The sequence below is a fragment of the Enhydra lutris genome, unplaced genomic scaffold, assembly GCF_002288905.1.
Source record: "Enhydra lutris kenyoni isolate GAN:26980312 unplaced genomic scaffold, ASM228890v2 scaffoldscaffold12, whole genome shotgun sequence".
Lineage (NCBI taxonomy): Eukaryota > Metazoa > Chordata > Mammalia > Carnivora > Mustelidae > Enhydra > Enhydra lutris.
Window position 1 is genome coordinate 11,028,738 of NW_019154096.1, and position 12,242 is coordinate 11,040,979.

The 12,242-nt window shown below is 38.6% G+C and overlaps 1 pseudogene; it reads right to left on the reverse strand.

Moving 5' to 3' along the window:
- Window positions 1–12,242, reverse strand: part of LOC111144763 — a 133,811-nt pseudogene that overhangs the window by 77,621 nt on the left and 43,948 nt on the right.

A 12,242-nucleotide genomic window follows, 5' to 3' on the forward strand; every position in this document is an offset into this window, starting at 1 on the left:
GTGTGTGTGTGTGTGTGTCTCTGTGTGTGTATGTGTGTGTTTTAAATGATATTGATCAGAACACAGAAAGGTAATAATATGGATATTTATATTTATGAGGATATGGCTCATTCAATATTCAAAATGACCCATGCATTGATAATCTAAAACTAAGAGGTAATTTATGTCCACATGTGTTATTTAAAGGAAATTTTCAGAGTACATGCAAAACAATTTAGCGCAATTAAAAACTGCTTGGCACAGTTTTTTCCCTGTCTAATCAGCTTGAATACTGCTGCACCAGCTCTTAAAAACTAAGGAAATGCAATAAATATTCAACTTTTATCCCCAATTTAAGTAGTTTCATTTTCTAGCAACTGACAGAGGCAAAACCATAGTGGAAATCAAATTATTCTACATAATTATCTTTTAAGTGGTCAGTGATATTTTCATCTGTTTTAAAAGTTTAGCTTGATAATTTAATTATGTATACATATACCATAGTGACAAATAAAATATAAATGATGCTGAAATTCAACTCATGAAGTCTGGCAAAGTTTTGTCTTTTCTGAATTTAATAGTGGAATTTATGACACATATATAATCTCCTAATAGTGACAGCTATATATAATATGGATATTACATAGGCATATGTGTGCTTGTGTGTGTACACATATATATACACACTCAGCTATTTATACACATAGGTATATACACAAATATACATATAGCATCTCCTATGCTTTGAATAGCGCTTTCAGAGAGTGGCAATGTTTTGCCCTGTATTTTCAATCAATGCTGACCATGAATGAGGAAATATGAATTGGCCTATTGGATAATAGGCCATTTTCCATGTTTAGCATTCTAGCTAGACACAAACTCATTCACTTTAAATGACTCATTTGTCATCAACAACCCCAACCTACAACGTCTTGGTAAGACTCAAATATAACTATCTTGTGAAACATGGAGCCAGACATTATCAATTACTGACAGTTCACTACTTCAAATATGAATTATCCATAGGAGATAAAACAACTGTATATTCAGACTATATTTATCCCTAAGCTTATTTTAGGCTTACTGCTCAACTTCTGCTACGCCATGCAAATTCTACACCTCACAGTCAAAAAATAGGCAGAAGACATGATCAGAGTCTCAATATACTATGGAAAATGGTATGATTTACAAGATCAACATTTAGCATATACTGAAATCATAGCATCAATATAATACTAAAATCATTATCAGCTGTTACACAGCTTTAACAAGACCAATAATACATTCTTCATTGCTACAACTGAAGAAAAGTAAATCGGTACTTTGCTTACTTTCTATTCAGTATCAACGTAACCATAACATTCATTCAAATTCAAATTCATACAAATTTGTATACCTCTTTTTCAGGGACATCGACCTATATTAAAACTGTAATTATTATAATGGCCTACTAATTCCAAATTAATCAGTGAATATATTTCTATATAAAGTGCTCTGCAAAAATCACACAATATAAATTATCAATACGGGGCCTATTTTAAAAACTCTATCTGGGCTATCTGTGATATAAGACAAAATACTAAATTTTACATATGGTATGAGGCTTTCTGTGTAAACAAAAATATCCTAGTGTATGCATGTACATGTGTATACATACATGTATTTTATTTGCACATGTATTTTGAAATAAAACAGGAAAATATTAATAATCATTACCGATGGAGAAGCACTAGGAAGGTAAGCAGCAGAAAGTTAACCTTGTCTGTCCATGTGGTTTGAATTTTAACTATATTTTATATTTTAATGGTTAAAATAGATGGACAATATTATGATCATTTGTTTCCTTCATACTCTGTTTCAAAAGATTTATGAGTAATGGTTTTAAATTCCAAAACTTGGGGTGCCTGGTGGCTCAGTCAGTGAAGCATCTGCCTTTGGCTAAGGTGATGGTCCCAGGGTTCTGGAATTGAGCCTCATGTTGGGGAATCTGCTTCTCCCTCTCCCTCTGCTCCTGCTTAACGAACTGAGTCACCCACGCCACCCATAAGAGCATATTTCAGAGGAAAATACATCTGAAATTTTCATTTACTTGAATTAGGTATCAGGAAATTTAGGTATGCCTAGGCAAAGCCTAGTATGACAACTTCTGACCACAATCTGTTCTAAATTCATACTCAGATTTTATAGGAAAAACTGAAACCACTGGTAATAATGCTATCAAGTCTGATTCTATTAACATTTCACCTTGTCAAAGTCCTGAGTAGTAAATTGGTAATTAGTGTGTGCGACTTTATCATTCTGGCTGAATAAATACCAGAATACCACTCTGGCTGAGTGGAACACAGTCATGCTACTGAGTTTAAGTGAAATTCTGGAAAAGACCAAAAAAAAAAAAAAAAAAAAAGTAGGGAAAAGTTTCTGTGGACATTGGGGAGAGTACTGCTGTGATGAGTGCTGTGAATTGTTTAAGACTAGTTAATCACAGACCCGTACACCTGAAGCAAAAAATACATTACATGTTAATAAAAAATAATCTTTAATAAACTAAAGAGACACATAATATAAAAAAAGAGGAGACCAAAATCCAGAATTCCAGGACATACAATGTGATACTAAAACACCGCAAGGCAAATCATACACCGCAGTTCAAAGACAGAGAGGGCTTGGGTGGGAAAACCCACACTTGGATATCCTATGAAAAGCAGAACTCATCCATATAATTAGACTTCTTCACTTTGGACAATTTGAGATTTTAAAATAAACTAGCAATAACGATCTCTTGCTTGGTGCTAGTCAAAGCAAGCAACTAAAATCAATCACCAGAGTGGCTGGTGCTCTCTGCATTAACGTGCAATGAGACATCAACAATATTGCACAAGGTTCGTAATTTGCGTGTGTTCCCAAACATGCATTCTCCGTGCATCCACACGTGATCCAGGAGGCAGAGAGCACCCCTCACTAGGAGACAGCTATCAGACAAAAGGCATGGAGCTTCTAGAATTAAAATCTTCCGCGTAATGTTCCCTGCAGTATGCTCCAGGTCCCCAAGAAGGGGACCTTATAAACCAAAGGGGTTTCATGATGGTTCTTACAGAGAAAGTCAGACTCCCATGCTAGACTGCACACACTAAGTCACACCAGCCATCCTCTCTCATTCCCATTCTAGAATATCACTATACCTACAAGTCAAACGTGACATTTGTCCCTAAATTCAATCTACTGCTCTGTACCAATGCCATACCCAATCTTGTTCATGACACCAGCGTCACCTAATTTAGGCAAAAATCTGGGGCTTACCAAGGGAATATTTTCATTAAAATAGAATTTCTTAGATCTACAAGATTGAAACATTTCTTTTCAGTAATAGCGGTGATGATAACAATGCAGGCATTATTCAATGTGTGACTATAATTTAAGAGAGGAGAGAAATGAAAGCTTACTAGCTTGAAGTCACTGTTCTAGTAAGAGGCATAGTCAGAACTTGAACTTAAGACCTACTGCCTTTAATGATAGGGTGTTTCTTGAACCTGGTTAGGTACTTTGCACCCTTTGTGGACTAGGGTTAGTTAGTGTCTACTTCACAACTGGACAAATCAGTCAAGCACACTGGCTATCAGTTAAGAAAGCCACTTACTCAAACCTACAAACTGTTTTTATTGATTTGATCAACACTTTAGTTGTCTACTTAATCACAGGAAACCATAATTCGACACAAAGTCATAAACCTCAGCATAATAGCATCCCCCCACCCCGGCATGAAACCTCCACAACTTTGTCACTTCCAACAGCTAGGGATGAAAACCATGTCGCCTCCCAGACCATTCATCATTTCATTTCTGGAAGAGTACTTAGGAGAGCTCCCAATTTTGAAACAACTTTGGTTCTTATGAAAAATCTTGGTTAATGGAAGCTTTCCCGAAATGATTTAAAAGTTCTACGTGGATTTTATGTACTCTAAAACTTGAGAATTTCCACTCATCAATTGAAAGATCTCCTAATGTTAAAATGTGCTTCCATGTGGCATGGTCTTCTGTCGAAAAAAATAATAATAATTAATTAATTAAAAAACATATACAGTGTGTGAATTTTATATATTCCTTGGGCTAAAACATTCATTTTTTCCAATGACTTATATCCCCTGAACACGTTCTGCCAGGACTATGAACTTTACTTAAAAACGGGGAAGAGTGCAGGAATTCTCAAACCTGAGTATGTGTCAGAATCATGGCAGTGGGGTCTGGGGAGGGAGGGAGGGGCGTTTACTAAAGATGGCTGCCCACCCCCACCCAGAATCTGACTGCTTGGGGTGGATGGGGAGAGGACGGCATTTATGTTTCCGGTAATTTCCCAATACTACTGAAGCTAATCTGGGGAGGAAACCTCGAGGACCACCGGACTGGATCAGGAAGAATTCAGAACTCCCCCTACTGTTTCGTCAGTCCTCCAATAAATGGGACAGACAGGGTCCCCCCATGAGGACCATGTAGGGCTGCAACCAACCCCAGCTCCAAGTGTTAACTCATGGGCCACGTTCAACCCACAGGGTCTCCAAATTATGACCTGTCGATTTTATGTGTTTATATGGTATTTTTCAGTTGATGTTTTGAGTGCTTGATACTTGACTTCCTCGTTTTGTGCTTATTTTAACTCAAATGCTGTTTTTTTTTTCTCTCTCCGTATGCAGATTTTACTTCACTTTGCTAGAGTTCACCCATCAGTTGATATCTTTCCAGCTATTTATGGAAACAGATTCCATCACTTCACTTCTTAGCTACATCTCCTAGATTTTTCTCTTCAGAATTTAGTTGACTTTATTACATATTGACAACTTCATTATAGTTGGGTCTTTGCCAAAGCAGTTTGCCTGTGTTTACCAAATATGTTAACACACTTTTGAGCAACACAGGTTTAAAGGGCCTAGACCCACGTATACATGGACTTTCCGTAAATACAGTATAGCACTATAAATGTATTATTTTCTCAACATTCTTTTCTCCAGTTTATAGAATATAGAATATACTAAACATACCAAATATGTATTATTCACCTGTTTATTTTATTAGTAAGGCTTCTGGTCAACAGTAGGCTACTACAGGTTAAGTATTTTTTTTTTTTGGTGGGGGCAGGAGGGAGTCAAAAAGGTTCATGCAGATTTTCAGCTGCACAGGGTTTGGGGCCCCTAACCTGCAGGTTGTTCTAAGGTTAACTGTAATTGATCATGTGCCCAAAATATTTGGTGCAGTCTCTCCTACCCAGCCTAAAATGGATTCTAGTCACACATGTGTAAAATTAAGAATTAAGTCCAATAATTGCAAAAATACAGCCATGAGTATATGGAACTGACTCACATAGAACCCAGTAATTCCTCTTGAATTAATTTCAGTTTTCCAGTTTCAGTGAAGGAGCATTATTTTAAAATATCCATCCCTGTCCCCTTATACTCTTGACACTTTTAGCGCATTCCAGGGTCAAATATTTGAGCCAAATGTTATGGTATTTATCTAATTTATTTACCCTTTGTAACCTAGCTGATCTTCCAGTAAATTTGGGTTATACACTTGACTCTTCGAATATCCAATATTTTACAGGCAAACAGGTAGCCAATACTTTATTCTGTGAAGTCAAACATTTTTTTTTCAAGGTATGGAGGCAGGCAAAATTATCTATTTAGCTTGTGATTATATTTTGCGTTCAGTTAGCCTGGGCTTGCTTGCTTGCTTTGAGGCCATTGAAATCCTACATTAGATGGTCAAATGAAGGGAAAACTGAAAGTTGCAAAATAGAGAAGCCAGCAGGTCAAACAGTTTGTATCAAATGGATATTGAATTTCATTGTGTTTAACAGAAATCCGATGACACTGGCTTAACAAAATGGGTATTTATTTATTCACTTAAGAGGCTTGAAAGTAAGCATTATAGCTGTAATAGTTCAATGTCCCAAATGCCCTCACTCTCCACATAGGAGTTCTCTAATCACACAGCTGCTTCATAGGAAGAAAACATCTGTCCCACCCACGGGCACCTACTGCTAGGCAGGAACACCAACGAGAGGAGTTCCTTTTCTGTCTTGATTTCCCGGGATCCACTGAGAACATTTGCTGGGGTTTTGGGGATAAGCTTCTGTTATCTCTCTACCCTGCAACACCAATGAAGGGCCAAAAAGTGGATTGAAAGAAATGCATTTCATCCCCAGATGAAATCCATGTCCCACCACTGAGAAAGGAAGAGATATTAAATGGCTGAAGAGCCACATTTGCCACACAATTCATGCACACGATCAGGGATAAACTCAAGTTTGATAGTCTAAGCTATCCTCTATTTGGAGTCCTCCTTCTCCTTAAGTAAAGGACAATAAAGTTATGGAAAGAAATTTGGATAGGAAAATACTTGAGAAAACAAACCGTAATATTACAAATTAAAAACAAATAATGTGATCACATGGGACATCGCAAGACTTGCAATAGGCCCACAGGAACTCTCTGGAGGCATCAAACAACCCTGTCCATGCTTCCCTTTGCCAGCTGCCTCTATTTCTAGAATTTACACAAAGAGAATGAGAGAGTACATGCGCGTGCAAGGGGAGGGGCAGAAGGAGAATCCTGAAGCAGACTCCCTGCTGAGCATGGGGCCCCACATGGGGCTCAATCTCATGATCCTGAGATTATGACCTGAGCCAAAACCAAGTCAGCCACTTAATTGACAGAGCCCCCCAGGCACCCCACTGGCTACATTTATTAAGACCACCTAGATCATGGACACCCAGTTGTAAAGAAGATAAAATAACAGAACAATTTTCAAGGGCTAAGTGGTCCTGGTTACTAAGCTGAAACACAGATGGCTTTTATGACTTGCTGTTTACCATTATTCTGATACAAATGTTATTTCTACCCATTGAAGAATATAAACTATTGGTGTTAACCTACTAAGTCATTCAAGTTAAGAATACATCCTACAAATCATTATCAAAGGAAAAATTACATCTGGAGTCTACGTATGCACTGAATGCCACCATTTGTCACTATATTAATAAATCACCTGAAGAACTACTTTCTTAGATTAGCAGGAAGGAAGCAGAAATCACTTTTGGAATTTTTAGATACTAAAAAAAGTACAAATTTACCAGATTTCTAGTGATTTAACAATTAAGACAAGGAATCTTTGAACACATAATGAGTCTAATGTTGTGTTTGGGTAAATCTAAATTTTGCCCTTTTTTTGGCTATTTCATAAAAAAATTGACTTTCCCACATTTATTTTCTAACATTAGCTTATTTTAAAGGAATTATGTATAAGGTAAATTTTACATGGTTTGGTCACAAATCCTAAATATATTAAGGTCATTAATCTCAATATCTTCTCTTTCAAACACAGCATAACTAGACCTCAATAAATCCTTATAAAATCTACACTCATAACTCTTGCTGATGACTTGAATAGAAATAAGAACATAGAATCATGACACAGTGACAGGGTTTACCTAGGATTCTACTGTAAAGAAGTCATTTGATTTCAAATAACTTTCCTTATCTATGAAATGTTTATAAAAGATCTTATCAGGGACGCCTGGGTGGCTCAGTTGGTTGGGCGGCTGCCTTCGGCTCAGGTCATGATCCCAGCATCCTGGGATGGAGTCCCACATCGGGCTCCTTGCTCAGCGGGGAGCCTGCTTCTCCCTCTGCCTCTGCCTGCCACTCTGTCTGCCTGTGCTCATGCTCTCTCTCTCTCTCTCTAACAAATAAAAAAAAAAAAAAAAAGATCTTATCATTCTACTTAATGATAACATTTAGATTTTTATAGGAAAATATGAATTTATGGCATGGTCTTAAAAGTAGCCTAATGTCCCATTCAATGGCAGATCATTCAGGAATCTTAGTGCATACAACATCTCAGGAGTCAGACCCCAAACTATATAGATGGCATTTCTAGGGAGAACAAGGTAAACTGGAAGATTAATACCCCTAAGAAGTGAAATCATTGAGCCGAAAAGCAGAAATAAATAACCAGCAGGGTAGTACAGTTCAGTGAAGTCAGAAAAAGGCAGATACTGTAGGATTTCACTTACATGTGGACTCTAAAAACAGATGAATACACACAAAGCAGAAACAGACCATGCATACAGAGAACAAACTGCTGGTTGTCAGAGGGGAGGGGACAAAGGGAGGAGTCAAATAGGGAAGAAGAGGGGGAGACACAGGCTTCCAGTTTTGGAGTAAGTCATGGGGAGGAAAGACACAGCATAATGGAGTCAATGATACTGTTGTAGCATAGTATGGTGACAGTTGGTGGGGCACTTTCAGTGAGCTCAGTGTAATATATAAAGATGTTGAATCACCCTGTTATACACCTGAAACTAATGTAACACTGTATCAACTGTACTCAAAAAGAAAAAAAAAATAATCAGGAGGTATGGGATACAGTGAACAAGAACAGAAAGAAAATGAGTCCTTTATGCAGATAACACTCTTCTTTCAAGTGTTTATTAAATGTGAAACGCTAAGTCACAGACCATAGACAGCGTGGAAAAAGACCCAAGAGACCACATGTAGAAAAACCGCCTTCAAAAGTCTGTAACGGAGAACAGGCAGTACAGTCGTGCGGGCTATATGGACAGGAACTTTAATGCAGAGATGGGTTTCAAGAACAGCAGTTCTGGGATTCTGCTCTATTTTGCACAAGAATACAGAACAGCTACGCAGAGTTTGGTTTAAGAACCAGATGAAAGGAAGTACAGAGATTATTATTATAGTTTTTTAGGAAATAAAACAAACCTAAGTAGAGTGGAGCAGTGCTGAGGCAAGAGGTGGTTTCCATTCTCAATTCCAGGGAACCCACACGACTAGAGGACAGCTGAGTGCCTGGTCACAGCCTGGGGGCAAGTAAAGAACCCTGCAAATCTTCCCTGTAGGTGACTCAACCTATGTAGCTATTCCAGTCCCATAAACATCTCAGTCCTTAGCCAGATAAGTCCGGAAAGTATCGTTTCCTCCTACTTGTCTGAAATGAATTAGCTGCACAGTTGTGACAACAAAGAGAGAAGGATAGAAAGTTAAACAGACCAATAATTATAATAATTATTACAAACATGTGTAGTTTGAATTCTTTCTGGAGAAAAACAAGGAACATCTGAATAATTTTAACCTGCCAAGTGTCATCTGTGGTTTGTGGAGGCAAGGATGAAGGAGGAAGAAGAGTCTGCAGCCAAATGAGATGGGACATGGAGCTATTTGAGGTGGGGACCAGGAGTCTCCTGGAGGGGTGGGGACAGGGCTGGGGAAGGTGGCAAACTGAGGAGAGATTGGACTGGTGGACTAGAAAGATTCCACGATCCTCAGCTGGAAGAGGAAGATAGGGAAGTTGTTTTTTTGTTCTGTTTTTTTGTTTTATTTCTTTTCAGCGTAATAGTATTCATTGTTTTCGCACCACACCCAGTGCTCCATGCAATAGGTGCCCTCCCTAATACCCACAACCTGGTTCCCCCAACCTCCCACCCCCCACCCCTTCAAAACCCTCAGGTTTTTTTTCAGAGTCCATAGTCTCTCATGGTTCACCTCCCCTTCCAATTTCCCTCAATTCCCTTCTCCTCTCCATCTCCCCTTGTCCTCCATGCTATTTGTTATGCTCCACAAATAAGTGAAACCATATGATAATTGACTCTCTCTGCTTGACTTATTTCACTCAGCATAATCTCTTCCAGTCCCGTCCATGTTGCTACAAAGTTTAAGAGGATGGTTTGATGCTGGCGAGTTGGACGTCTGAAAGGTGCTATGGGCATATCCAAGGTGATGCTCTCACACAGTTTTACACATGGAAATGGGAGGCTGAAGAACAAAGACAAGGGGGAAAGGTTCAGGGGCAGACACGTGGCCAGTGCACACAACAGTGATGATGGATAACATAACCCAGACAGAACGCCATCATGAGAAGAGCAGGAAGACCAGAAGAGAATCCTGCAAAACACCAGAAACTGCAACAGGCAGGAAACAGTACAGAAGGGAGAATAAAAACGAGGAGAATGGCATCATTTGGAGACAAGAGATGGTTTCTAAAAAACAGATCTTTAAAATTCCCTAAAAAAAAGTAATCCAGAGTGATGATTAGGAAAGATTTGGGGGACATCTGGAAGCATGTTTAGTGCAGTGGTAAGGACTAGACCAAAGGAATGATTCTGGAAGGGGATGTCTACCATGGTGGAGTTTCCTCCTGGACAGGTTCTGTTAAGATGGTTCCAATGCATTCATTTTTCTTTGGCTATTTATGCAATATTCATATTCAAAAGTTCAATTTTGGTCTTTTAAATAGATGACATTTTTGACACATGGGATGGTTATGATAAATGTTTTAATAGGTTTGTTTGCGGCTATTAAGATCTGAGTCAGCCCAGGACTGGTTTCAATTGTGTGATTTATCACCACATCACAGGCCATGTTCACCTGTGTCTTCGCCTGCCCACCTTCGACTGAATGCCAGACACTGTATTTTACCTCACTGGGGGCTTTGCATGTTTGTATTCTAATAATTCTGAGCTCTGTTGGGGAACACATTTCTGTTACTTGCAAACATGTTGATACTGTCAGGGCTTAAATTGGGTAGGCAGGACCCACACAGTGCTCATCTGAGTTCAATTCTCTCTACTGCAGAAACAAGAGCCCTCCGCAAGGTTGCCAGGGTGGCCATCACGGACCGTCCCTGTGCTCAGCCCTCTGACCACCAGGAACTATCCGCTCAAATTGTCTGGGTTCGTTCTAAGGTTCAGACAGTCTCCCCAGATACACACACACGATCAGTTAGAAACCAGCTCCAGCGGTGGCACTCAAAAGGTCTCTGCCCTCACCTGCAAGGGCTCCCCACCATTCCCCAGCTCAGAAGTCTGCACAGTCTGTCTGCATTGTGATGGGCTCACTCCCTGAGCAGCAACCTACTGCAGGTGGGGTCCTTCATGCTGTTCGAGCCAAGACAGACTTCCAGAGCCAGAGATGCTAAAATGTTGCTGTGTCCCTTATAGTCCTTTAAGTTATGCTCAGATCTAGGGACTCTTACCTTTTTTAGAAATATATATATATAAATTGTGTATTTCCTATTGCCCTTAGGAAGCACATCATGTTGCTTTCATTATTAACTGACCTCTGGGGCTCATTTTTATTATATAATAAAATCCTATACATCCTATATAATTAACATTCACACAGATGTATCAGACAGAACATGCTAAAGTTTTCAGTTGCCTCTTTTCTTTATAGGACAACACTGAGGGAACAAAGACCAAGGCTTTAAAATTTTTAACATGACAACACCCAAATATTTTTTTTTTATTCCTAGGACCTATTCATTGGTCTATTTTAATTCTCACTTAGACCTAACAAAAAATATTAGTCCTTGTGAAAATTACCAAACTCAGAAGAGCGTCTCAGGTGAGGTTTCTGGTTTTAATGTAGTTCTCTTACCACGGAAAGATTGCGACGCCATGGCCAACTTTAGAAAATGTAGTCATCCCAATCAATGACCAGATCTACCATCTTTATGTCTGAAGACATAGCTCTTTTACTCAATCTACGAGACAAGGGTAAATATATTTCGACTAACACAAATGACACTACCGCACGTAGAACCACTTTGCTAATTCAAGATCTGCTGAATAGAAGGCATTCTTATGGGCATAAAATGCATGCTGTATTAAGTAGTTTTATATTCTTCAAATGCAACGGATGTAATAATTTGTGACATGGGTTCCTAACCTGAGGATGTGCTCATTTATATGCCCAAACTAGTATTATAACTCACACTCCGCTCTCATTTCAAGAAGATCAATAACCAATAAACCACAAGTCCTTTGGTATTTTTCCTAGGATACAACACAACATACAATGGATGAGTAAAACAGAAATTTCATTCTAGAAAGTAACAACAAGGTAACTAGAATATATGAATATATATATTTTTTTCATATAAAAAACCCTGCATATATATACATATAAATATACAATATATAAACAAAAAAACCCCTGCATATATATGTGTGTGTGTGTGTATGTGTGTGTGTATAGATATATCTATATATCTATATGTATATAGACAGATAGAAATTTTTTTAGAACTTCTTCCAGATGTGGCAAAGTTTGTTACCATTTCCATTGTTGCTTTAAGGCATCCCGAATCGATCTGGGTCAGTACCATTGTCCTCTCAGGTCACTAACCAGTATGAAAATATGCAGGATACCTGAGGCTGGAAGGGCTTGTGATGGTCCCTGCTGCTGAATGCAGAGCACC